A 26105-nucleotide genomic window follows, 5' to 3' on the forward strand; every position below is an offset into this window, starting at 1 on the left:
GATAATTGAACCAAAACAAAAAAAACAAAAAAACTGACAACGTTAAGAACAACCCCAATAATTTCGGCAGTGGGCGTCGAGTCCTGCTGTTTTTTCGCTTTCGTTCGTTTGCGGTGCCCGGTTAATTGGAGACGAGCTCCACGGGGTGATGTAGGACAGATGGCGTAAGTTATTGGAGAGGAGCTGGACCGACGCGCGTGCAACGGCAAATCGGGCAAACCGCTGATCTGGGCTCCGACCTCAGAATTGGGCCCACGAACCGTCGATTCGAAGGCAACGGCGTCGCAAGCAAAACTCATTGCGTTGCCATGAGTCGTGGGCTTTTTCGGGCATCCGACGTCGTTTACTAGCCCGAAATCCAGTTTTTGAAGTTTTTGGTAACTGTGTTATTTTCCTATTTTAATTCCTTCGTTAATCCTAGGCTTTCTAGGAGTATTTAATCATAGTGTGCCCCGATTGTCACGCTGCGCCAAGGGGTCGTGATAAAACAAAGACATCCAGATGAATAAGATGACGGAAAGCAAACGCCCACGACAATTGAAACGTCAACAAGGCAAAAAAAGAAGGGATGCAACACGAGGACTTCCCGGGAGGTCACCCATCCTAGTACTACTCTCGCCCAAACTCGCTTAACTTCGGAGTTCTGATGGGATCCGGTGCATGTGAGTTGGTATGATCTCATCCGTTAGCTTATAACGCCTAAAAGTATATAAGCCACGTTTGAGCCATGCCATATGACCATGGGTTGGCTATCCAACGCCCCCCGCATGAAATGGCATGGCCTGTCAAGCCTTGTCGTCGCCACCCCTACCACGTGTCGCGCGCAGGCCTGCCGAACTGCCGGTTCCGATCGGCTGTGGGGCCTACCTTACGATAATTGAACCAAAACAAAAAAAACAAAAAAACTGACAACGTTAAGAACAACCCCAATAATTTCGGCAGTGGGCGTCGAGTCCTGCTGTTTTTTCGCTTTTGTTCGTTTGCGGTGCCCGGTTAATTGGAGACGAGCTCCACGGGGTGATGTAGGACAGATGGCGTAAGTTATTGGAGAGGAGCTGGACCGACGCGCGTGCAACGGCAAATCGGGCAAACCGCTGATCTGGGCTCCGACCTCAGAATTGGGCCCACGAACCGTCGATTCGAAGGCAACGGCGTCGCAAGCAAAACTCATTGCGTTGCCATGAGTCGTGGGCTTTTTCGGGCATCCGACGTCGTTTACTAGCCCGAAATCCAGTTTTTGAAGTTTTTGGTAACTGTGTTATTTTCCTATTTTAATTCCTTCGTTAATCCTAGGCTTTCTAGGAGTATTTAATCATAGTGTGCCCCGATTGTCACGATGCGCCAAGGGGTCGTGATAAAACAAAGACATCCAGATGAATAAGATGACGGAAAGCAAACGCCCACGACAATTGAAACGTCAACAAGGCAAAAAAAGAAGGGATGCAACACGAGGACTTCCCGGGAGGTCACCCATCCTAGTACTACTCTCGCCCAAACTCGCTTAACTTCGGAGTTCTGATGGGATCCGGTGCATGTGAGTTGGTATGATCGCATCCGTTTGCTTATAACGCCTAAAAGTATATAAGCCACGTTTGAGCCATGCCATATGACCATGGGTTGGCTATCCAACGCCCCCCGCATGAAATGGCATGGCCTGTCAAGCCTTGTCGTCGCCACCCCTACCACGTGTCGCGCGCAGGCCTGCCGAACTGCCGGTTCCGATCGGCTGTGGGGCCTACCTTACGATAATTGAACCAAAACAAAAAAAACAAAAAAACTGACAACGTTAAGAACAACCCCAATAATTTCGGCAGTGGGCGTCGAGTCCTGCTGTTTTTTCGCTTTCGTTCGTTTGCGGTGCCCGGTTAATTGGAGACGAGCTCCACGGGGTGATGTAGGACAGATGGCGTAAGTTATTGGAGAGGAGCTGGACCGACGCGCGTGCAACGGCAAATCGGGCAAACCGCTGATCTGGGCTCCGACCTCAGAATTGGGCCCACGAACCGTCGATTCGAAGGCAACGGCGTCGCAAGCAAAACTCATTGCGTTGCCATGAGTCGTGGGCCTTTTCGGGCATCCGACGTCGTTTACTAGCCCGAAATCCAGTTTTTGAAGTTTTTGGTAACTGTGTTATTTTCCTATTTTAATTCCTTCGTTAATCCTAGGCTTTCTAGGAGTATTTAATCATAGTGTGCCCCGATTGTCACGCTGCGCCAAGGGGTCGTGATAAAACAAAGACATCCAGATGAATAAGATGACGGAAAGCAAACGCCCACGACAATTGAAACGTCAACAAGGCAAAAAAAGAAGGGATGCAACACGAGGACTTCCCGGGAGGTCACCCATCCTAGTACTACTCTCGCCCAAACTCGCTTAACTTCGGAGTTCTGATGGGATCCGGTGCATGTGAGTTGGCATGATCGCATCCGTTTGCTTATAACGCCTAAAAGTATATAAGCCACGTTTGAGCCATGCCATATGACCATGGGTTGGCTATCCAACGCCCCCCGCATGAAATGGCATGGCCTGTCAAGCCTTGTCGTCGCCACCCCTACCACGTGTCGCGCGCAGGCCTGCCGAACTGCCGGTTCCGATCGGCTGTGGGGCCTACCTTACGATAATTGAACCAAAACAAAAAAAACAAAAAAACTGACAACGTTAAGAACAACCCCAATAATTTCGGCAGTGGGCGTCGAGTCCTGCTGTTTTTTCGCTTTCGTTCGTTTGCGGTGCCCGGTTAATTGGAGACGAGCTCCACGGGGTGATGTAGGACAGATGGCGTAAGTTATTGGAGAGGAGCTGGACCGACGCGCGTGCAACGGCAAATCGGGCAAACCGCTGATCTGGGCTCCGACCTCAGAATTGGGCCCACGAACCGTCGATTCGAAGGCAACGGCGTCGCGAGCAAAACTCATTGCGTTGCCATGAGTCGTGGGCTTTTTCGGGCATCCGACGTCGTTTACTAGCCCGAAATCCAGTTTTTGAAGTTTTTGGTAACTGTGTTATTTTCCTATTTTAATTCCTTCGTTAATCCTAGGCTTTCTAGGAGTATTTAATCATAGTGTGCCCCGATTGTCACGCTGCGCCAAGGGGTCGTGATAAAACAAAGACATCCAGATGAATAAGATGACGGAAAGCAAACGCCCACCACAATTGAAACGTCAACAAGGCAAAAAAAGAAGGGATGCAACAAGAGGACTTCCCGGGAGGTCACCCATCCTAGTACTACTCTCGCCCAAACTCGCTTAACTTCGGAGTTCTGATGGGATCCGGTGCATGTGAGTTGGTATGATCGCATCCGTTAGCTTATAACGCCTAAAAGTATATAAACCACGTTTGAGCCATGCCATATGACCATGGGTTGGCTATCCAACGCCCCCCGCATGAAATGGCATGGCCTGTCAAGCCTTGTCGTCGCCACCCCTACCACGTGTCGCGCGCAGGCCTGCCGAACTGCCGGTTCCGATCGGCTGTGGGGCCTACCTTACGATAATTGAACCAAAACAAAAAAAACAAAAAAACTGACAACGTTAAGAACAACCCCAATAATTTCGGCAGTGGGCGTCGAGTCCTGCTGTTTTTTCGCTTTCGTTCGTTTGCGGTGCCCGGTTAATTGGAGACGAGCTCCACGGGGTGATGTAGGACAGATGGCGTAAGTTATTGGAGAGGAGCTGGACCGACGCGCGTGCAACGGCAAATCGGGCAAACCGCTGATCTGGGCTCCGACCTCAGAATTGGGCCCACGAACCGTCGATTCGAAGGCAACGGCGTCGCGAGTAAAACTCATTGCGTTGCCATGAGTCGTGGGCTTTTTCGGGCATCCGACGTCGTTTACTAGCCCGAAATCCAGTTTTTGAAGTTTTTGGTAACTGTGTTATTTTCCTATTTTAATTCCTTCGTTAATCCTAGGCTTTCTAGGAGTATTTAATCATAGTGTGCCCCGATTGTCACGCTGCGCCAAGGGGTCGTGATAAAACAAAGACATCCAGATGAATAAGATGACGGAAAGCAAACGCCCACCACAATTGAAACGTCAACAAGGCAAAAAAAGAAGGGATGCAACAAGAGGACTTCCCGGGAGGTCACCCATCCTAGTACTACTCTCGCCCAAACTCGCTTAACTTCGGAGTTCTGATGGGATCCGGTGCATGTGAGTTGGTATGATCGCATCCGTTAGCTTATAACGCCTAAAAGTATATAAGCCACGTTTGAGCCATGCCATATGACCATGGGTTGGCTATCCAACGCCCCCCGCATGAAATGGCATGGCCTGTCAAGCCTTGTCGTCGCCACCCCTACCACGTGTCGCGCGCAGGCCTGCCGAACTGCCGGTTCCGATCGGCTGTGGGGCCTACCTTACGATAATTGAACCAAAACAAAAAAAACAAAAAAACTGACAACGTTAAGAACAACCCCAATAATTTCGGCAGTGGGCGTCGAGTCCTACTGTTTTTTCGCTTTCGTTCGTTTGCGGTGCCCGGTTAATTGGAGACGAGCTCCACGGGGTGATGTAGGACAGATGGCGTAAGTTATTGGAGAGGAGCTGGACCTACGCGCGTGCAACGGAAAATCGGGCAAACCGCTGATCTGGGCTCCGACCTCAGAATTGGGCCCACGAACCGTCGATTCGAAGGCAACGGCGTCGCGAGTAAAACTCATTGCGTTGCCATGAGTCGTGGGCTTTTTCGGGCATCCGACGTCGTTTACTAGCCCGAAATCCAGTTTTTGAAGTTTTTGGTAACTGTGTTATTTTCCTATTTTAATTCCTTCGTTAATCCTAGGCTTTCTAGGAGTATTTAATCATAGTGTGCCCCGATTGTCACGCTGCGCCAAGGGGTCGTGATAAAAAAAGACATCCAGATGAATAAGATGACGGAAAGCAAACGCCCACGACAATTGAAACGTCAACAAGGCAAAAAAAGAAGGGATGCAACACGAGGACTTCCCGGGAGGTCACCCATCCTAGTACTACTCTCGCCCAAACTCGCTTAACTTCGGAGTTCTGATGGGATCCGGTGCATGTGAGTTGGTATGATCGCATCCGTTAGCTTATAACGCCTAAAAGTATATAAACCACGTTTGAGCCATGCCATATGACCATGGGTTGGCTATCCAACGCCCCCCGCATGAAATGGCATGGCCTGTCAAGCCTTGTCGTCGCCACCCCTACCACGTGTCGCGCGCAGGCCTGCCGAACTGCCGGTTCCGATCGGCTGTGGGGCCTACCTTACGATAATTGAACCAAAACAAAAAAAACAAAAAAACTGACAACGTTAAGAACAACCCCAATAATTTCGGCAGTGGGCGTCGAGTCCTGCTGTTTTTTCGCTTTCGTTCGTTTGCGGTGCCCGGTTAATTGGAGACGAGCTCCACGGGGTGATGTAGGACAGATGGCGTAAGTTATTGGAGAGGAGCTGGACCGACGCGCGTGCAACGGAATTAAGCATTAGGAACCCATTAAGCATAGAAGAACAATTTAAACAACCAAGTATGTATCTAATCCCTGTTGTCGAATGTCCATACATACTCTTCCTATTCATAGTTCAATTCGAATTAAAGCATGGTGTATACTCTTAATTCAAACCAAGATAGCTAACATGCAAGCCTAAATGGTGATCAGTCATTCAAACTAGCATATTAACTTATAAGCATAATGAATAAGAACAAAAACCATAATTGAAACTTGGAAACTAATTAAACTTGAATACTTAAGAAAGAATGTACATTACAAGAAAAATAAATTACAACTAAGAAAACATTAAAGAAAGCTAGAATTGAGAACTAGAAAGCAAAACTAAGAGAATTTGAGGGAGAGAAGGGAAGGGAGCTCTAGAGAAGTGTTTGAGAGCTCCCCTCCCTTGGGGTGTGTTTACAAGCTTGGGAAACCTCACTATATATAGGCCTAAGGAAGCTGAAAATCTGAATTAAGTATGGCTAATGCATACAACACTTTGTTTTATAAAATCTGAAATGGTTGATGCACTTCACTAATGCATACAACACTTCCATTATAAAATCTGAAATGGTTGATGCACTTCACTAATAAATCCCACCAGCAGCCCTAGCTCATCTTCATGTCACCATGACCAAGCTTCCAACCAGAAATAATAGCTCATCCTGAGGTCAGCATGACCAGCAACTTCAAGGGCTTACGAATTGGGCTTCCCTTAAGCAAATTAAGACTTTAAGCACTCAAACTTGAAGTTCAGAATGTCTTCTTTCCAGCCATATATCATTTGGGCCAATCCAAGGTCGGAGGAGGAAGTTAAGGCCAAAACAAATTGCTAACTCATTTTGCGCGCTGATAAAATCCATCCTGAGCATGGCTCTGTGTTTGCTAGGTAACAGACTCCATATTTATCCAATATGGCTGAATTTTGGATATGTTATATTACACACCCATTGGAACAACTTTCATGAAGAATGTGGCCTCATCCGAGCTATGTAGGTTGCTGAAACAAAGCTTGCAATATGACCTACGAAACTGGGCTGGCAGGGGACTGTAGCCAAAATTGAGTTTGTCTTTAAGCTCTTCATCCATTCATCCAAATTAGGCCCTAACATGCATGGATTGCATCATTTACTATCCAAAGCCATCATTATTACCTAAAGCTCAATGAACTGAAAGATAAACACAAAAAGGATTAAAAGCACAAGTTTAACTCAAAAACATAACCAAATCATAAGCTAGAAGGGTACAAAATGATATACAATTATGAACCGATCAAATACCCCCAAACCTAGATTTTGCTAGTCCTCGAGCAAAACAACACAAAACAAAGTTAAAAACAAAACAAGAAGTTAACTAGACCACTTTCGTAGGTAACTCGATTGCATTGAGCGAATGCAACAAGCCTTTAAACCTCTAGGCATCCCTAGTAGGAGGAGTTGTGTCTCCTGAGGGTTTAACAGAAACGATACCCACAAACGTTTTACTAACTCTACAAAACAAAGTGGTTAGAAAACTTATTAGATTTGTTAGTCCTTAAGCAAAAATAAAAGAAACACAAAAACAAAAATAATTACAAAAACAAAACAAAAATAAAAATAAAAATAAATAAATAAAAACTCAAAACAATCTTTCCGAACATTTTATGAAGAGAAATGACTCATGCACATGACTCAAAAGTTTAAAAGCTCAATTTTAGACATTATTTACAAGGCGGCAAAGTTCAAAACATAACATGTTCAAAGTGTATTAGTGTGATAGCCAAATGCAACAAATTCCCCAATCTTAGTTTTCACACAATTTCAAAAATCATACCAAGCACAAATGCAACTTCAAATCTCACCGAAGTTGTCCTGTCACAAATGAATCACTCGGAAGAGGGCTACAATGCAACACTCAGTTATAAACATGAGATTAGAGTTAAACCATAAGGGACTTAACTCGCAATAGAAAGATGAAGAACTTGCATTAATATGATCTCAAGAAGGATGCCAAACACTTAAAAGTAGAAAAATAAATGCAATTCAACCACATGACATTTAAGATCAATTTAGGTCTTTAGCATAGGTTGTAATGGGGCCAAGGGTGTAAGGTGAGTAAGAAATGAAGGGTATGGATAAAACAAAGTCCAAGAAACTCAAAATATAAGAGCATAAAACAATTGTTTACAAGACTTCGAATCATCACGATTAGATTTTTTCTTTTACACGATCAAAACTCCTTATACCTTCATTTACAATGATTTAAACTCCTTTCCAAACACCAATGAAACCCAAAAACAAAATTTCATTCAACTACCATTTAATCATAACTTTTTTCTTTTCTTTTCTTTCACCAATTGTGTGATTTTCTTTTTTTTTCTTTTTTTCTTCTATGTAATATCCCTTCCCAAACTTAGCATGAAAAACACATCCGAATTAGAGCTCATGAGTTCCTTAGAAAGGTAAATATTTGTTTTTCGGGCTAAGGCGAGGAAATATAATTGGTAAAATGAAAGAAAAGGTTTACATGTAGGCTCAAAATGGTTAACAATGGAAAATCATGCTTAAGCATGCATAAGGTTAGCTTGAGAGGCACAAACGATCCAAAGAGGGCCTTAATATCACTTCTTAAATGTCATGAAATCAAATTGCATAAGAATGAATGACTTTTAAGTGATCAACCAAATCAATGAATAATGAGATCAAACAACAACTTTGATGACAAGAAAATAAGAGTATGTGTATAACATTCATGAAATGAAGCACAAGGCTCAAAAGCTCACATTATATGGTTATATAAGTCTAATTTATGCTTGATACAATTCTTTAGATCATGCAAATCCTTTAATTGGAAAATTATGAAACAAATGGCAAGTGCAAAGAAGGTTTCGAACATGTCATGCTAGAACGATGCCAAATTAATTAATTAATTAATTTTTTTTTACAATAAAAATTTACAAGGAAAACAAAATAAATAATAAATAAAATTCAATTTTCATTTAAGTCATGCAAACATTTATCACAATCTCATCAAATGTGTTCGGAAAGTGACTAAACAAGATTCAAAACAAGAAAGAAATTTAAATTTTTTTTTTTAAAAAATTTTAAGAAAAACCAAGTTTACTTGCTAAACTCCAATACCCCCAAACCTAGAAATGAGCATTGTCCTCAATGTTTAAAAATTAGCCACAAACAATGTCATAACAACAAATGAAAGGTATTAAAGCAAATAAAAAAATATCACAAAATCACAAAAGAAAACAAAAACAAAATAATTATAAAATAAAAATTACAACACAAACAAACAAAAAAAAAAATGAAACAGTAAACCCTAATCACACAATTCTGAAACCCAAAAAAATTTTGAAGCCCAAAGCCCACAATTTCGAAACACAAACCATGGTGAATTTAACCCACTTTGAAACCCAAACTAAAGTGAAACCCGACCCACAATTTGTTTTCAATTCCGGCTTTTTATTATTATTTAGTTTGTAAAAACAAACTATCGAACCGTGATTAGCAACACAAAGAGCGGGATTTTAACATGGATCATGATGTCTCGGTTCAGTGTAAGGGACCAACAGACAGGGCGAGACACGTGTCGACGCAAAGAGGCGCCGCAGGCTCCACAAGCAAAAATTACGGGCTCATGGAAAGGCGCGAAGACTTTACTGAACGCGTTCGTTCAGAAAAGACACGTCGTGATAAATGAGTTGGGTATGGTTGGAAGGCGAGAAGGTTGTGGGACTCAAGGAATGCTGGAGATTCAGAAAATGCTCAGATGCTACAATGGCTAGGGTTTGTCAAAGACTAAGTCTATAAGAAAGGGTGAAAAAAAAACGCAAACTCAAAAACACACAAAAGAGAAAAGAAAGAAAGAAGAAAAGAGAGTGAGAAATCAAATGGCCTCTAACTACCCATTTTCGTTGGATCTCAACCTAGCTCCACCGACTCAGACACGAGGCCAAGCAGCGGCACTAGTATGGATGCCCTACTTTGCTTCCGCACGGGGGCCTGTGACAGTAACTGACTCAATACTCCTGGACAACGATGTTGCCATTGGAGTGGCTAGAAATTTAGTGACTCCTAAAGATATACGTGTTCTGGGGACAAGGGATGACAACCGGGTCGTGAGCGATGCCCTGGCACTGAGCGTGCAGAGTACAACAACAGTCGCAAGTTTGGGTCATCGCCTACTTGCGAAGTCCCATGAGGTAGAGGTGCTGAAAGGTCAGTTGGCGGCGGAGCGAAGTATGGTTGAGGAGTGTCAGACTGCTATAAAAAGCTTGAAAAGGGAGAGGTCAAGGATAGTGGAGGTGAATCGACACCAGCTAGAAGTATTGCGGGACGAGAATAAAAACCTATCAAAAATGGTAGAGTTGTACTCTCGCGACATGCGAAAACAGCTGGAGGACCTAGACCGACCGGGTAAACGCAAGCAAGCAGATCGTGAGAGTAGTTACGCTCAAGCTAAGATTGCGATCTTTGGGAGCTCAAGTGGTGAGCCCCAAGAAGCTGTGCGTGAAGCCCCGGAAGAGGACAGCCAGAGGGCCAAACTCAAAGCTCCAATGGTCGAGACACCAAGCACCGAGAAGAAATGATTTCCTACTGCATTATTGTTGTTTTTATTTTATTTTGTTGTTTTTGTATTTTCGTTATTTTGTTTCGGAAATAAAAGAGTAAGGTTGCAGAAAGAAAAAGAAAAAGAAAAAGAAAACACACTTCCCAACTAAAATAAAACAAAGACGACAAACGGAAAAGAAAACACATTTCCCTAACTAAAATAAGACAAAGATGATAGCCGAAAGGGAAAGGCAAAAACACAAAGCACTAGAAAATGAAAGTAACGGGCAAAAACATTAAACACCAGAAAACACGGAGGAAAAAAAAAAGAAAAGTAAAGTAAAGGTGCTCCCCCTTGAAGCGATTAGGTCGAGCATGCCCGGGAAATCCGAAATGGTGTTGGCTCTCTCTCATCAGCATATGTCTATTTAAACCACACCTCTGCAAGCAGATGATACCCAGCATTTCTTCCTGCAACTCAAGGAAAAACATCAAAAAATCCAGAAACAAAAAAAATGGCATCCTCATGCACTCACCTTGATGATCTCAACCTTGAGCTCTCACTTGCACCACCGAATGCCCAGACAAGGGCTCCTCCAACTCCTGTCTTCCCAAACTCCACATATCATCACGGCACGGCCTCAAACTTTACTGAGGCAATACCGAACTTTGTTGAGGCAAGGCCGAACAGAGCAGTGCTGCTGGGTGGCATGATTGGCAGTATACTCACACCGGCAGATCATCTGCATGTGACACAGCGGTCGGACAAGGTGGCAGTAGAGGAGTCCCACACTTTATCTGTGCTCCATGCGGTCTCGGCTACCAATTTGGGCATGCGATTACTGGCGAGGACACGTGAGTGTGCCGCGCTGAGCGAGGAAGTGGCTTCCTTGAAGGCTATGGTGGCAGACTTGCAGAAGCGGCTTTACTGTGCCAATCAGCATGTGGAAGCACTGCAGAGAAAGAATGAGGACCATGTGGAGCTGCTACAGATTCTACAAGTGCGAGAAAATAGAGGCAAGCCATGATGATGATGAAGATGAAGATGAAGAAGAAGAAGAAGAAGAAGTTTTTTTTTTTTTTTTTTTTTTTTTTATTTTTAAATTTTTTATTTTTAATGCAGCGTTTGAAATAAAAATGTGTTTTAACACTCAGACATAAACTAACTAACCATACCACGTAAAATAATAACAAGTAAAGAGAAAGGATTGAAATGCTCCCCCTTGAAGCGATTAGGTCGAGCGTGATGCATTTGGAGGTCGCGACTTCTCCCACTACTCCACACTTCCTATCTTTGAAGTTGCCATCTCTCTCCATTTTTATTGAGCTATTTACATTGCTAAAACAAACACACACAAAAACTTGAAACGGAATTAAAGGATTACGAAATATAAAAAAAAACTAAAAATGAAAAGGAAAAATCAACACAAGTCCAATTCCATGCTTCAAAGCAACAAGCACCAATGGGTTGTGTAAGCTGGGACTTAAACCCAGTTCTCTTGCTTGTTGGGCAATTGTCCTTTTCTGTTGGACTACAAACACAACTTGTCCATTAACGTCATTAACTTTAAAACTTGAAATTGTCCAGTTAAGAAAATAATAATAATAATAATAAAGTAGGAAAGCCAAATAGAATCAAACAATGTTACCGATCAACGGCAACGGCGCCAAAAACTTGTTGTGTAGATTTCAGCTGCACCAAAATGGATTAAGCTGCATCCTCAACTTGTGATACTCGCAAGTGCACGAGCCGTTCGGTAGTATAGCGTATGTAAGTGCGAGGTCGATCCCACGAGGATTGGTGATTGAATGATCCAATTCATTTTCCCTACACAAAACAGAAATGAAAAATAAAGGAAATAAATAAAACAAGGAAAGAAGAAATAACTAACTCAAGCAGATAAGTTCCCAAGTTCAATTAGATTAATGGATTGATTCTAGCTAAAGTATGATTAAGCCATGGTGTGTGGTCATAACCTTGTGTTCCTAATTCCCTAATTTGATCATTTGTTGTCTAACCTAAAATTAAGCATTAGGAACCCATTAAGCATAGAAGAACAATTTAAACAACCAAGTATGTATCTAATCCCTGTTGTCGAATGTCCATACATACTCTTCCTATTCATAGTTCAATTCGAATTAAAGCATGGTGTATACTCTTAATTCAAACCAAGATAGCTAACATGCAAGCCTAAATGGTGATCAATCATTCAAACTAGCATATTAACTTATAAGCATAATGAATAAGAACAAAAACCATAATTGAAACTTGGAAACTAATTAAACTTGAATACTTAAGAAAGAATGTACATTACAAGAAAAATAAATTACAACTAAGAAAACATTAAAGAAAGCTAGAATTGAGAACTAGAAAGCAAAACTAAGAGAATTTGAGGGAGAGAAGGGAAGGGAGCTCTAGAGAAGTGTTTGAGAGCTCCCCCCCCTTGGGGTGTGTTTACAAGCTTGGGAAACCTCACTATATATAGGCCTAAGGAAGCTGAAAATCTGAATTAAGTATGGCTAATGCATACAACACTTTGTTTTATAAAATCTGAAATGGTTGATGCACTTCACTAATGCATACAACACTTCCATTATAAAATCTGAAATGGTTGATGCACTTCACTAATAAATCCCACCAGCAGCCCTAGCTCATCCAGATGAATAAGATGACGGAAAGCAAACGCCCATGACAATTGAAACGTCAACAAGGCAAAAAAAGAAGGGATGCAACACGAGGACTTCCCAGGAGGTCACCCATCCTAGTACTACTCTCGCCCAAACTCGCTTAACTTCGGAGTTCTGATGGGATCCGGTGCATGTGAGTTGGTATGATCGCATCCGTTAGCTTATAACGCCTAAAAGTATATAAGCCACGTTTGAGCCATGCCATATGACCATGGGTTGGCTATCCAATGCCCCCCTCATGAAATGGCATGGCCTGTCAAGCCTTGTCGTCGCCACCCCGACCACGTGTCGCGCGCAGGCCTGCCGAACTGCCGGTTCCGATCGGCTGTGGGGCCTACCTTACGATAATTGAACCAAAACAAAAAAAACAAAAAAGCTGACAACGTTAAGAACAACCCCAATAATTTCGGCAGTGGGCGTCGAGTCCTGCTGTTTTTTCGCTTTCGTTCGTTTGCGGTGCCCGGTTAATTGGAGACGAGCTCCACGGGGTGATGTAGGACAGATGGCGTAAGTTATTGGAGAGGAGCTGGACCGACGCGCGTGCAACGGCAAATCGGGCAAACCGCTGATCTGGGCTCCGAACTCAGAATTGGGCCCACGAACCGTCGATTCGAAGGCAACGGCGTCGCGAGTAAAACTCATTGCGTTGCCATGAGTCGTGGGCTTTTTCGGGCATCCGACGTCGTTTACTAGCCCGAAATCCAGTTTTTGAAGTTTTTGGTAACTGTGTTATTTTCCAATTTTAATTCCCTCGTTAATCCTAGGCTTTCTAGGAGTATTTAATCATAGTGTGCCCCGATTGTCACGCTGCGCCGAGGGGTCGTGATAAAACAAAGACATCCAGATGAATAAGATGACGGAAAGCAAACGCCCACGACAATTGAAACGTCAACAAGGCAAAAAAAGAAGGGATGCAACACGAGGACTTCCCAGGAGGTCACCCATCCTAGTACTACTCTCGCCCAAACTCGCTTAACTTCGGAGTTCTGATGGGATCCGGTGCATGTGAGTTGGTATGATCGCATCCGTTAGCTTATAACGCCTAAAACTATATAAGCCACGTTTGAGCCATGCCATATGACCATGGGTTGGCTATCCAACGCCCCCCGCATGAAATGGCATGGCCTGTCAAGCCTTGTCGTCGCCACCCCTGCCACGTGTCGCGCGCAGGCCTGCCGAACTGCCGGTTCCGATCGGCTGTGGGGCCTACCTTACGATAATTGAACCAAAACAAAAAAAACAAAAAAGCTGACAACGTTAAGAACAACCCCAATAATTTCGGCAGTGGGCGTCGAGTCCTGCTGTTTTTTCGCTTTCGTTCGTTTGCGGTTCCCGGTTAATTGGAGACGAGCTCCACGGGGTGATGTAGGACAGATGGCGTAAGTTATTGGAGAGGAGCTGGACCGACGCGCGTGCAACGGCAAATCGGGCAAACCGCTGATCTGGGCTCCGAACTCAGAATTGGGCCCACGAACCGTCGATTCGAAGGCAACGGCGTCGCGAGTAAAACTCATTGCGTTGCCATGAGTCGTGGGCTTTTTCGGGCATCCGACGTCGTTTACTAGCCCGAAATCCAGTTTTTGAAGTTTTTGGTAACTGTGTTATTTTCCTATTTTAATTCCTTCGTTAATCCTAGGCTTTCTAGGAGTATTTAATCATAGTGTGCCCCGATTGTCACGCTGCGCCGAGGGGTCGTGATAAAACAAAGACATCCAGATGAATAAGATGACGGAAAGCAAACGCCCACGACAATTGAAACGTCAACAAGGCAAAAAAAGAAGGGATGCAACACGAGGACTTCCCAGGAGGTCACCCATCCTAGTACTACTCTCGCCCAAACTCGCTTAGCTTCGGAGTTCTGATGGGATCCGGTGCATGTGAGTTGGTATGATCGCATCCGTTAGCTTATAACGCCTAAAATTATATAAGCCACGTTTGAGCCATGCCATATGACCATGGGTTGGCTATCCAACGCCCCCCGCATGAAATGAGATGGCCTGTCAAGCCTTGTCGTCGCCACCCCTACCACGTGTCGCGCGCAGGCCCGCCGAACTGCCGGTTCCGATCGGCTGTGGGGCCTACCTTACGATAATTGAACCAAAACAAAAAAAACCAAAAAACTGACAACGTTAAGAACAACCCCAATAATTTCGGCAGTGGGCGTCGAGTCCTGCTGTTTTTTCGCTTTCGTTCGTTTGCGGTGCCCGGTTAATTGGAGACGAGCTCCACGGGGTGATGTAGGACAGATGGCGTAAGTTATTGGAGAGGAGCTGGACCGACGCGCGTGCAACGGCAAATCGGGCAAACCGCTGATCTGGGCTCCGAACTCAGAATTGGGCCCACGAACCGTCGATTCGAAGGCAACGGCGTCGCGAGTAAAACTCATTGCGTTGCCATGAGTCGTGGGCTTTTTCGGGCATCCGACGTCGTTTACTAGCCCGAAATCCAGTTTTTGAAGTTTTTGGTAACTGTGTTATTTTCCTATTTTAATTCCTTCGTTAATCCTAGGCTTTCTAGGAGTATTTAATCATAGTGTGCCCCGATTGTCACGCTGCGCCGAGGGGTCGTGATAAAACAAAGACATCCAGATGAATAAGATGACGGAAAGCAAACGCCCACGACAATTGAAACGTCAACAAGGCAAAAAAAGAAGGGATGCAACACGAGGACTTCCCAGGAGGTCACCCATCCTAGTACTACTCTCGCCCAAACTCGCTTAACTTCGGAGTTCTGATGGGATCCGGTGCATGTGAGTTGGTATGATCGCATCCGTTAGCTTATAACGCCTAAAAGTATATAAGCCACGTTTGAGCCATGCCATATGACCATGGGTTGGCTATCCAACGCCCCCCGCATGAAATGGCATGGCCTGTCAAGCCTTGTCGTCGCCACCCCTACCACGTGTCGTGCGCAGGCCTGCCGAACTGCCGGTTCCGATCGGCTGTGGGGCCTACCTTACGATAATTGAACCAAAACAAAAAAAACAAAAAAGCTGACAACGTTAAGAACAACCCCAATAATTTCGGCAGTGGGCGTCGAGTCCTGCTGTTTTTTCGCTTTCGTTCGTTTGCGGTTCCCGGTTAATTGGAGACGAGCTCCACGGGGTGATGTAGGACAGATGGCGTAAGTTATTGGAGAGGAGCTAGACCGACGCGCGTGCAACGGCAAATCGGGCAAACCGCTGATCTGGGCTCCGAACTCAGAATTGGGCCCACGAACCGTCGATTCGAAGGCAACGGCGTCGCGAGTAAAACTCATTGCGTTGCCAGGAGTCGTGGGCTTTTTCGGGCATCCGACGTCGTTTACTAGCCCGAAATCCAGTTTTTGAAGTTTTTGGTAACTGTGTTATTTTCCTATTTTAATTCCTTCGTTAATCCTAGGCTTTCTAGGAGTATTTAATCATAGTGTGCCCCGATTGTCACGCTGCGCCGAGGGGTCGTGATAAAACAAAGACATCCAGATGAATAAGATGACGGAAAGCAAACGCCCACGACAATTGAAACGTCAACAAGGCAAAAAAAGAAGGGATGCAACACGAGGACTTCCCAGGAGGTCACCCATCCTAGTACTACTCTCGCCCAAACTCGCTTAGCTTCGGAGTTCTGATGGGATCCGGTGCATGTGAGTTGGTATGATCGCATCCGTTAGCTTATAACGCCTAAAATTATATAAGCCACGTTTGAGCCATGCCATATGACCATGGGTTGGCTATCCAACGCCCCCCGCATGAAATGAGATGGCCTGTCAAGCCTTGTCGTCGCCACCCCTACCACGTGTCGCGCGCAGGCCCGCCGAACTGCCGGTTCCGATCGGCTGTGGGGCCTACCTTACGATAATTGAACCAAAACAAAAAAAACCAAAAAACTGACAACGTTAAGAACAACCCCAATAATTTCGGCAGTGGGCGTCGAGTCCTGCTGTTTTTTCGCTTTCGTTCGTTTGCGGTGCCCGGTTAATTGGAGACGAGCTCCACGGGGTGATGTAGGACAGATGGCGTAAGTTATTGGAGAGGAGCTGGACCGACGCGCGTGCAACGGCAAATCGGGCAAACCGCTGATCTGGGCTCCAAACTCAGAATTGGGCCCACGAACCGTCGATTCGAAGGCAACGGCGTCGCGAGTAAAACTCATTGCGTTGCCATGAGTCGTGGGCTTTTTCGGGCATCCGACGTCGTTTACTAGCCCGAAATCCAGTTTTTGAAGTTTTTGGTAACTGTGTTATTTTCCTATTTTAATTCCTTCGTTAATCCTAGGCTTTCTAGGAGTATTTAATCATAGTGTGCCCCGATTGTCACGCTGCGCCGAGGGGTCGTGATAAAACAAAGACATCCAGATGAATAAGATGACGGAAAGCAAACGCCCACGACAATTGAAACGTCAACAAGGCAAAAAAAGAAGGGATGCAACACGAGGACTTCCCAGGAGGTCACCCATCCTAGTACTACTCTCGCCCAAACTCGCTTAGCTTCGGAGTTCTGATGGGATCCGGTGCATGTGAGTTGGTATGATCGCATCCGTTAGCTTATAACGCCTAAAATTATATAAGCCACGTTTGAGCCATGCCATATGACCATGGGTTGGCTATCCAACGCCCCCCGCATGAAATGGCATGGCCTGTCAAGCCTTGTCGTCGCCACCCCTACCACGTGTCGCGCGCAGGCCCGCCGAACTGCCGGTTCCGATCGGCTGTGGGGCCTACCTTACGATAATTGAACCAAAACAAAAAAAACCAAAAAACTGACAACGTTAAGAACAACCCCAATAATTTCGGCAGTGGGCGTCGAGTCCTGCTGTTTTTTCGCTTTCGTTCGTTTGCGGTGCCCGGTTAATTGGAGACGAGCTCCACGGGGTGATGTAGGACAGATGGCGTAAGTTATTGGAGAGGAGCTGGACCGACGCGCGTGCAACGGCAAATCGGGCAAACCGCTGATCTGGGCTCCAAACTCAGAATTGGGCCCACGAACCGTCGATTCGAAGGCAACGGCGTCGCGAGTAAAACTCATTGCGTTGCCATGAGTCGTGGGCTTTTTCGGGCATCCGACGTCGTTTACTAGCCCGAAATCCAGTTTTTGAAGTTTTTGGTAACTGTGTTATTTTCCTATTTTAATTCCTTCGTTAATCCTAGGCTTTCTAGGAGTATTTAATCATAGTGTGCCCCGATTGTCACGCTGCGCCGAGGGGTCGTGTTAAAACAAAGACATCCAGATGAATAAGATGACGGAAAGCAAACGCCCACGACAATTGAAACGTCAACAAGGCAAAAAAAGAAGGGATGCAACACGAGGACTTCCCAGGAGGTCACCCATCCTAGTACTACTCTCGCCCAAACTCGCTTAGCTTCGGAGTTCTGATGGGATCCGGTGCATGTGAGTTGGTATGATCGCATCCGTTAGCTTATAACGCCTAAAATTATATAAGCCACGTTTGAGCCATGCCATATGACCATGGGTTGGCTATCCAACGCCCCCCGCATGAAATGGCATGGCCTGTCAAGCCTTGTCGTCGCCACCCCTACCACGTGTCGCGCGCAGGCCCGCCGAACTGCCGGTTCCGATCGGCTGTGGGGCCTACCTTACGATAATTGAACCAAAACAAAAAAAACCAAAAAACTGACAACGTTAAGAACAACCCCAATAATTTCGGCAGTGGGCGTCGAGTCCTGCTGTTTTTTCGCTTTCGTTCGTTTGCGGTGCCCGGTTAATTGGAGACGAGCTCCACGGGGTGATGTAGGACAGATGGCGTAAGTTATTGGAGAGGAGCTGGACCGACGCGCGTGCAACGGCAAATCGGGCAAACCGCTGATCTGGGCTCCAAACTCAGAATTGGGCCCACGAACCGTCGATTCGAAGGCAACGGCGTCGCGAGTAAAACTCATTGCGTTGCCATGAGTCGTGGGCTTTTTCGGGCATCCGACGTCGTTTACTAGCCCGAAATCCAGTTTTTGAAGTTTTTGGTAACTGTGTTATTTTCCTATTTTAATTCCTTCGTTAATCCTAGGCTTTCTAGGAGTATTTAATCATAGTGTGCCCCGATTGTCACGCTGCGCCGAGGGGTCGTGTTAAAACAAAGACATCCAGATGAATAAGATGACGGAAAGCAAACGCCCACGACAATTGAAACGTCAACAAGGCAAAAAAAGAAGGGATGCAACACGAGGACTTCCCAGGAGGTCACCCATCCTAGTACTACTCTCGCCCAAACTCGCTTAGCTTCGGAGTTCTGATGGGATCCGGTGCATGAGAGTTGGTATGATCGCATCCGTTAGCTTATAACGCCTAAAATTATATAAGCCACGTTTGAGCCATGCCATATGACCATGGGTTGGCTATCCAACGCCCCCCGCATGAAATGGCATGGCCAATCAAGCCTTGTCGTCGCCACCCCTACCACGTGTCGCGCGCAGGCCTGCCGAACTGCCGGTTCCGATCGGCTGTGGGGCCTACCTTACGATAATTGAAACAAAACAAAAAAAACAAAAAAACTGACAACGTTAAGAACAACCCCAATAATTTCGGCAGTGGGCGTCGAGTCCTGCTGTTTTTTCGCTTTCGTTCGTTTGCGGTGCCCGGTTAATTGGAGACGAGCTCGACGGGGTGATGTAGGACAGATGGCGTAAGTTATTGGAGAGGAGCTGGACCGACGCGCGTGCAACGGCAAATCGGGCAAACCGCTGATCTGGGCTCCGAACTCAGAATTGGGCCCACGAACCGTCGATTCGAAGGCAACGGCGTCGCGAGTAAAACTCATTGCGTCGCCATGAGTCGTGGGCTTTTTCGGGTATCCGACGTCGTTTACTAGCCCGAAATCCAGTTTTTGAAGTTTTTGGTAACTGTGTTATTTTCCTATTTTAATTCCTTCGTTAATCCTAGGCTTTCTAGGAGTATTTAATCATAGTGTGCCCCGATTGTCACGCTGCGCCGAGGGGTCGTGATAAAACAAAGACATCCAGATGAATAAGATGACGGAAAGCAAACGCCCACGACAATTGAAACGTCAACAAGGCAAAAAAAGAAGGGATGCAACACGAGGACTTCCCAGGAGGTCACCCATCCTAGTACTACTCTCGCCCAAACTCGCTTAACTTCGGAGTTCTGATGGGATCCGGTGCATGTGAGTTGGTATGATCGCATCCGTTAGCTTATAACGCCTAAAAGTATATAAGCCACGTTTGAGCCATGCCATATGACCATGGGTTGGCTATCCAACGCCCCCCGCATGAAATGGCATGGCCTGTCAAGCCTTGTCGTCGCCACCCCTACCACGTGTCGCGCGCAGGCCTGCCGAACTGCCGGTTCCGATCGGCTGTGGGGCCTACCTTACGATAATTGAACCAAAACAAAAAAAACAAAAAAGCTGACAACGTTAAGAACAACCCCAATAATTTCGGCAGTGGGCGTCGAGTCCTGCTGTTTTTTCGCTTTCGTTCGTTTGCGGTTCCCGGTTAATTGGAGACGAGCTCCACGGGGTGATGTAGGACAGATGGCGTAAGTTATTGGAGAGGAGCTGGACCGACGCGCGTGCAACGGCAAATCGGGCAAACCGCTGATCTGGGCTCCGAACTCAGAATTGGGCCCACGAACCGTCGATTCGAAGGCAACGGCGTCGCGAGTAAAACTCATTGCGTTGCCATGAGTCGTGGGCTTTTTCGGGCATCCGACGTCGATTACTAGCCCGAAATCCAGTTTTTGAAGTTTTTGGTAACTGTGTTATTTTCCTATTTTAATTCATTCGTTAATCCTAGGCTTTCTAGGAGTATTTAATCATAGTGTGCCCCGATTGTCACGCTGCGCCGAGGGGTCGTGATAAAACAAAGACATCCAGATGAATAAGATGACGGAAAGCAAACGCCCACGACAATTGAAACGTCAACAAGGCAAAAAAAGAAGGGATGCAACACGAGGACTTCCCAGGAGGTCACCCATCCTAGTACTACTCTCGCCCAAACTCGCTTAACTTCGGAGTTCTGATGGGATCCGGTGCATGTGAGTTGGTATGATCGCATCCGTTAGCTTATAACGCCTAAAAGTATATAAGCCACGTTTGAGCCACGCCATATGACCATGGGTTGGCTATCCAACTCCCCCCGCATGAAATGGCATGGCCTGTCAAGCCTTGTCGTCGCCACCCCTACCACGTGTCGCGCGCAGGCCTGCCGAACTGCCGGTTCCGATCGGCTGTGGGGCCTACCTTGCGATAATTGAACCAAAACAAAAAAAAACAAAAAAACTGACAACGTTAAGAACAACCCCAATAATTTCGGCAGTGGGCGTCGAGTCCTGTTGTTTTTTCGCTTTCGTTCGTTTGCGGTGCCCGGTTAATTGGAGACGAGCTCCACGGGGTGATGTAGGACAGATGGCGTAAGTTATTGGAGAGGAGCTGGACCGACGCGCGTGCAACGGCAAATCGGGCAAACCGCTGATCTGGGCTCCGAACTCAGAATTGGGCCCACGAACCGTCGATTCGAAGGCAACGGCGTCGCGAGTAAAACTCATTGCGTTGCCATGAGTCGTGGGCTTTTTCGGGCATCCGACGTCGTTTACTAGCCCGAAATCCAGTTTTTGAAGTTTTTGGTAACTGTGTTATTTTCCTATTTTAATTCATTCGTTAATCCTAGGCTTTCTAGGAGTATTTAATCATAGTGTGCCCCGATTGTCACGCTGCGCCGAGGGGTCGTGATAAAACAAAGACATCCAGATGAATAAGATGACGGAAAGCAAACGCCCACGACAATTGAAACGTCAACAAGGCAAAAAAAGAAGGGATGCAACACGAGGACTTCCCAGGAGGTCACCCATCCTAGTACTACTCTCGCCCAAACTCGCTTAACTTCGGAGTTCTGATGGGATCCGGTGCATGTGAGTTGGTATGATCGCATCCGTTAGCTTATAACGCCTAAAAGTATATAAGCCACGTTTGAGCCACGCCATATGACCATGGGTTGGCTATCCAACGCCCCCCGCATGAAATGGCATGGCCTGTCAAGCCTTGTCGTCGCCACCCCTACCACGTGTCGCGCGCAGGCCTGCCGAACTGCCGGTTCCGATCGGCTGTGGGGCCTACCTTGCGATAATTGAACCAAAACAAAAAAAAACAAAAAAACTGACAACGTTAAGAACAACCCCAATAATTTCGGCAGTGGGCGTCGAGTCCTGTTGTTTTTTCGCTTTCGTTCGTTTGCGGTGCCCGGTTAATTGGAGACGAGCTCCAAGGGGTGATGTAGGACAGATGGCGTAAGTTATTGGAGAGGAGCTGGACCGACGCGCGTGCAACGGCAAATCGGGCAAACCGCTGATCTGAGCTCCGACCTCAGAATTGGGCCCACGAACCATCGATTCGAAGGCAACGGCGTCGCGAGTAAAACTCATTGCGTCGCCAAGAGTCGTGGGCTTTTTCGGGTATCCGACGTCGTTTACTAGCCCGAAATCCAGTTTTTGAAGTTTTTGGTAACTGTGTTATTTTCCTATTTTAATTCCTTCGTTAATCCTAGGCTTTCTAGGAGTATTTAATCATAGTGTGCCCCGATTGTCACGCTGCGCCGAGGGGTCGTGATAAAACAAAGACATCCAGATGAATAAGATGACGGAAAGCAAACGCCCACGACAATTGAAACGTCAACAAGGCAAAAAAAGAAGGGATGCAACACGAGGACTTCCCAGGAGGTCACCCATCCTAGTACTACTCTCGCCCAAACTCGCTTAACTTCGGAGTTCTGATGGGATCCGGTGCATGTGAGTTGGTATGATCGCATCCGTTAGCTTATAACGCCTAAAAGTATATAAGCCACGTTTGAGCCATGCCATATGACCATGGGTTGGCTATCCAACGCCCCCCGCATGAAATGGCATGGCCTGTCAAGCCTTGTCGTCGCCACCCCTACCACGTGTCGCGCGCAGGCCTGCCGAACTGCCGGTTCCGATCGGCTGTGGGGCCTACCTTACGATAATTGAACCAAAACAAAAAAAACAAAAAAGCTGACAACGTTAAGAACAACCCCAATAATTTCGGCAGTGGGCGTCGAGTCCTGCTGTTTTTTCGCTTTCGTTCGTTTGCGGTTCCCGGTTAATTGGAGACGAGCTCCACGGGGTGATGTAGGACAGATGGCGTAAGTTATTGGAGAGGAGCTGGACCGACGCGCGTGCAACGGCAAATCGGGCAAACCGCTGATCTGGGCTCCGAACTCAGAATTGGGCCCACGAACCGTCGATTCGAAGGCAACGGCGTCGCGAGTAAAACTCATTGCGTTGCCATGAGTCGTGGGCTTTTTCGGGCATCCGACGTCGTTTACTAGCCCGAAATCCAGTTTTTGAAGTTTTTGGTAACTGTGTTATTTTCCAATTTTAATTCCTTCGTTAATCCTAGGCTTTCTAGGAGTATTTAATCATAGTGTGCCCCGATTGTCACGCTGCGCCGAGGGGTCGTGATAAAACAAAGACATCCAGATGAATAAGATGACGGAAAGCAAACGCCCACGACAATTGAAACGTCAACAAGGCAAAAAAAGAAGGGATGCAACACGAGGACTTCCCAGGAGGTCACCCATCCTAGTACTACTCTCGCCCAAACTCGCTTAACTTCGGAGTTCTGATGGGATCCGGTGCATGTGAGTTGGTATGATCGCATCCGTTAGCTTATAACGCCTAAAAGTATATAAGCCACGTTTGAGCCATGCCATATGACCATGGGTTGGCTATCCAACGCCCCCCGCATGAAATGGCATGGCCTGTCAAGCCTTGTCGTCGCCACCCCTACAACGTGTCGCGCGCAGGCCTGCCGAACTGCCGGTTCCGATCGGCTGTGGGGCCTACCTTACGATAATTGAACCAAAACAAAAAAAAACAAAAAAGCTGACAACGTTAAGAACAACCCCAATAATTTCGGCAGTGGGCGTCGAGTCCTGCTGTTTTTTCGCTTTCGTTCGTTTGCGGTGCCCGGTTAATTGGAGACGAGCTCCACGGGGTGATGTAGGACAGATGGCGTAAGTTATTGGAGAGGAGCTGGACCAACGCGCGTGCAACGGCAAATCGGGCAAACCGCTGATCTGGGCTCCGAACTCAGAATTGGGCCCACGAACCGTCGATTCGAAGGCAACGGCGTCGCGAGTAAAACTCATTGCGTTGCCATGAGTCGTGGGCTTTTTCGGGCATCCGACGTCGTTTACTAGCCCGAAATCCAGTTTTTGAAGTTTTTGGTAACTGTGTTATTTTCCTATTTTAATTCCTTCGTTAATCCTAGGCTTTCTAGGAGTATTTAATCATAGTGTGCCCCGATTGTCACGCTGCGCCGAGGGGTCGTGATAAAACAAAGACATCCAGATGAATAAGATGACGGAAAGCAAACGCCCACGACAATTGAAACGTCAACAAGGCAAAAAAAGAAGGGATGCAACACGAGGACTTCCCAGAAGGTCACCCATCCTAGTACTACTCTCGCCCAAACTCGCTTAACTTCGGAGTTCTGATGGGATCCGGTGCATGTGAGTTGGTATGATCGCATCCGTTAGCTTATAACGCCTAAAAGTATATAAGCCACGTTTGAGCCACGCCATATGACCATGGGTTGGCTATCCAACGCCCCCCGCATGAAATGGCATGGCCTGTCAAGCCTTGTCGTCGCCACCCCTACCACGTGTCGCGCGCAGGCCTGCCGAACTGCCGGTTCCGATCGGCTGTGGGGCCTACCTTGCGATAATTCAACCAAAACAAAAAAAAACAAAAAAACTGACAACGTTAAGAACAACCCCAATAATTTCGGCAGTGGGCGTCGAGTCCTGTTGTTTTTTCGCTTTCGTTCGTTTGCGGTGCCCGGTTAATTGGAGACGAGCTCCACGGGGTGATGTAGGACAGATGGCGTAAGTTATTGGAGAGGAGCTGGACCGACGCGCGTGCAACGGCAAATCGGGCAAACCGCTGATCTGAGCTCCGACCTCAGAATTGGGCCCACGAACCATCGATTCGAAGGCAACGGCATCGCGAGTAAAACTCATTGCGTCGCCATGAGTCGTGGGCTTTTTCGGGTATCCGACGTCGTTTACTAGCCCGAAATCCAGTTTTTGAAGTTTTTGGTAACTGTGTTATTTTCCTATTTTAATTCCTTCGTTAATCCTAGGCTTTCTATGAGTATTTAATCATAGTGTGCCCCGATTGTCACGCTGCGCCGAGGGGTCGTGATAAAACAAAGACATCCAGATGAATAAGATGACGGAAAGCAAACGCCCACGACAATTGAAACGTCAACAAGGCAAAAAAAGAAGGGATGCAACACGAGGACTTCCCAGGAGGTCACCCATCCTAGTACTACTCTCGCCCAAACTCGCTTAACTTCGGAGTTCTGATGGGATCCGGTGCATGTGAGTTGGTATGATCGCATCCGTTAGCTTATAACGCCTAAAAGTATATAAGCCACGTTTGAGCCATGCCATATGACCATGGGTTGGCTATCCAACGCCCCCCGCATGAAATGGCATGGCCTGTCAAGCCTTGTCGTCGCCACCCCTACCACGTGTCGCGCGCAGGCCTGCCGAACTGCCGGTTCCGATCGGCTGTGGGGCCTACCTTACGATAATTGAACCAAAACAAAAAAAACAAAAAAGCTGACAACGTTAAGAACAACCCCAATAATTTCGGCAGTGGGCGTCGAGTCCTGTTGTTTTTTCGCTTTCGTTCGTTTGCGGTTCCCGGTTAATTGGAGACGAGCTCCACGGGGTGATGTAGGACAGATGGCGTAAGTTATTGGAGAGGAGCTGGACCGACGCGCGTGCAACGGCAAATCGGGCAAACCGCTGATCTGGGCTCCGAACTCAGAATTGGGCCCACGAACCGTCGATTCGAAGGCAACGGCGTCGCGAGTAAAACTCATTGCGTGGCCATGAGTCGTGGGCTTTTTCGGGCATCCGACGTCGTTTACTAGCCCGAAATCCAGTTTTTGAAGTTTTTGGTAACTGTGTTATTTTCCTATTTTAATTCCTTCGTTAATCCTAGGCTTTCTAGGAGTATTTAATCATAGTGTGCCCCGATTGTCACGCTGCGCCGAGGGGTCGTGATAAAACAAAGACATCCAGATGAATAAGATGACGGAAAGCAAACGCCCACGACAATTGAAACGTCAACAAGGCAAAAAAAGAAGGGATGCAACACGAGGACTTCCCAGAAGGTCACCCATCCTAGTACTACTCTCGCCCAAACTCGCTTAACTTCGGAGTTCTGATGGGATCCGGTGCATGTGAGTTGGTATGATCGCATCCGTTAGCTTATAACGCCTAAAAGTATATAAGCCACGTTTGAGCCACGCCATATGACCATGGGTTGGCTATCCAACGCCCCCCGCATGAAATGGCATGGCCTGTCAAGCCTTGTCGTCGCCACCCCTACCACGTGTCGCGCGCAGGCCTGCCGAACTGCCGGTTCCGATCGGCTGTGGGGCCTACCT

General features: G+C 46.7%; 22 non-coding genes across 22 annotated transcripts; all 22 read right to left on the minus strand.

Annotated features, from left to right (window-relative positions):
* Nucleotides 1–565: 565 nt before the first annotated feature.
* On the minus strand, nucleotides 566–684 carry LOC148291841 (5S ribosomal RNA). The gene has a single exon (XR_015827066.1). It is a non-coding gene; the product is annotated as a 5S ribosomal RNA (ribosomal RNA).
* A 753-nt stretch (nucleotides 685–1437) lies between these two features.
* On the minus strand, nucleotides 1438–1556 carry LOC148291842 (5S ribosomal RNA). Its single transcript, XR_015826666.1, has one exon. It is a non-coding gene; the product is annotated as a 5S ribosomal RNA (ribosomal RNA).
* A 753-nt stretch (nucleotides 1557–2309) lies between these two features.
* LOC148291843 (5S ribosomal RNA) lies at nucleotides 2310–2428 on the minus strand. The gene has a single exon (XR_015826863.1). It is a non-coding gene; the product is annotated as a 5S ribosomal RNA (ribosomal RNA).
* A 753-nt stretch (nucleotides 2429–3181) lies between these two features.
* Nucleotides 3182–3300, minus strand: LOC148291844 (5S ribosomal RNA). The gene has a single exon (XR_015827021.1). It is a non-coding gene; the product is annotated as a 5S ribosomal RNA (ribosomal RNA).
* A 753-nt stretch (nucleotides 3301–4053) lies between these two features.
* On the minus strand, nucleotides 4054–4172 carry LOC148291845 (5S ribosomal RNA). Its single transcript, XR_015827022.1, has one exon. It is a non-coding gene; the product is annotated as a 5S ribosomal RNA (ribosomal RNA).
* A 752-nt stretch (nucleotides 4173–4924) lies between these two features.
* Nucleotides 4925–5043, minus strand: LOC148291846 (5S ribosomal RNA). Its single transcript, XR_015826667.1, has one exon. It is a non-coding gene; the product is annotated as a 5S ribosomal RNA (ribosomal RNA).
* A 7674-nt stretch (nucleotides 5044–12717) lies between these two features.
* On the minus strand, nucleotides 12718–12836 carry LOC148291847 (5S ribosomal RNA). The gene has a single exon (XR_015827417.1). It is a non-coding gene; the product is annotated as a 5S ribosomal RNA (ribosomal RNA).
* A 753-nt stretch (nucleotides 12837–13589) lies between these two features.
* On the minus strand, nucleotides 13590–13708 carry LOC148291848 (5S ribosomal RNA). The gene has a single exon (XR_015827418.1). It is a non-coding gene; the product is annotated as a 5S ribosomal RNA (ribosomal RNA).
* Nucleotides 13709–14461: 753 nt separating this feature from the next.
* Nucleotides 14462–14580, minus strand: LOC148291849 (5S ribosomal RNA). Its single transcript, XR_015827591.1, has one exon. It is a non-coding gene; the product is annotated as a 5S ribosomal RNA (ribosomal RNA).
* A 753-nt stretch (nucleotides 14581–15333) lies between these two features.
* LOC148291850 (5S ribosomal RNA) lies at nucleotides 15334–15452 on the minus strand. Its single transcript, XR_015827419.1, has one exon. It is a non-coding gene; the product is annotated as a 5S ribosomal RNA (ribosomal RNA).
* A 753-nt stretch (nucleotides 15453–16205) lies between these two features.
* Nucleotides 16206–16324, minus strand: LOC148291851 (5S ribosomal RNA). Its single transcript, XR_015827592.1, has one exon. It is a non-coding gene; the product is annotated as a 5S ribosomal RNA (ribosomal RNA).
* Nucleotides 16325–17077: 753 nt separating this feature from the next.
* Nucleotides 17078–17196, minus strand: LOC148291852 (5S ribosomal RNA). The gene has a single exon (XR_015827593.1). It is a non-coding gene; the product is annotated as a 5S ribosomal RNA (ribosomal RNA).
* Nucleotides 17197–17949: 753 nt separating this feature from the next.
* On the minus strand, nucleotides 17950–18068 carry LOC148291853 (5S ribosomal RNA). Its single transcript, XR_015827594.1, has one exon. It is a non-coding gene; the product is annotated as a 5S ribosomal RNA (ribosomal RNA).
* A 753-nt stretch (nucleotides 18069–18821) lies between these two features.
* Nucleotides 18822–18940, minus strand: LOC148291854 (5S ribosomal RNA). The gene has a single exon (XR_015827498.1). It is a non-coding gene; the product is annotated as a 5S ribosomal RNA (ribosomal RNA).
* Nucleotides 18941–19693: 753 nt separating this feature from the next.
* LOC148291855 (5S ribosomal RNA) lies at nucleotides 19694–19812 on the minus strand. The gene has a single exon (XR_015827421.1). It is a non-coding gene; the product is annotated as a 5S ribosomal RNA (ribosomal RNA).
* Nucleotides 19813–20565: 753 nt separating this feature from the next.
* On the minus strand, nucleotides 20566–20684 carry LOC148291856 (5S ribosomal RNA). The gene has a single exon (XR_015827422.1). It is a non-coding gene; the product is annotated as a 5S ribosomal RNA (ribosomal RNA).
* A 754-nt stretch (nucleotides 20685–21438) lies between these two features.
* On the minus strand, nucleotides 21439–21557 carry LOC148291857 (5S ribosomal RNA). The gene has a single exon (XR_015827423.1). It is a non-coding gene; the product is annotated as a 5S ribosomal RNA (ribosomal RNA).
* Nucleotides 21558–22311: 754 nt separating this feature from the next.
* LOC148291858 (5S ribosomal RNA) lies at nucleotides 22312–22430 on the minus strand. The gene has a single exon (XR_015827424.1). It is a non-coding gene; the product is annotated as a 5S ribosomal RNA (ribosomal RNA).
* A 753-nt stretch (nucleotides 22431–23183) lies between these two features.
* Nucleotides 23184–23302, minus strand: LOC148291859 (5S ribosomal RNA). The gene has a single exon (XR_015827425.1). It is a non-coding gene; the product is annotated as a 5S ribosomal RNA (ribosomal RNA).
* A 754-nt stretch (nucleotides 23303–24056) lies between these two features.
* On the minus strand, nucleotides 24057–24175 carry LOC148291860 (5S ribosomal RNA). The gene has a single exon (XR_015827659.1). It is a non-coding gene; the product is annotated as a 5S ribosomal RNA (ribosomal RNA).
* A 754-nt stretch (nucleotides 24176–24929) lies between these two features.
* On the minus strand, nucleotides 24930–25048 carry LOC148291861 (5S ribosomal RNA). Its single transcript, XR_015827427.1, has one exon. It is a non-coding gene; the product is annotated as a 5S ribosomal RNA (ribosomal RNA).
* A 753-nt stretch (nucleotides 25049–25801) lies between these two features.
* On the minus strand, nucleotides 25802–25920 carry LOC148291862 (5S ribosomal RNA). Its single transcript, XR_015827660.1, has one exon. It is a non-coding gene; the product is annotated as a 5S ribosomal RNA (ribosomal RNA).
* Nucleotides 25921–26105: the final 185 nt, after the last annotated feature.

The sequence above is a fragment of the Prunus avium genome, chromosome 8 (assembly GCF_965620075.1).
Source record: "Prunus avium chromosome 8, drPruAviu1.hap1.1, whole genome shotgun sequence".
Taxonomy (NCBI): Eukaryota; Viridiplantae; Streptophyta; class Magnoliopsida; order Rosales; family Rosaceae; genus Prunus; species Prunus avium.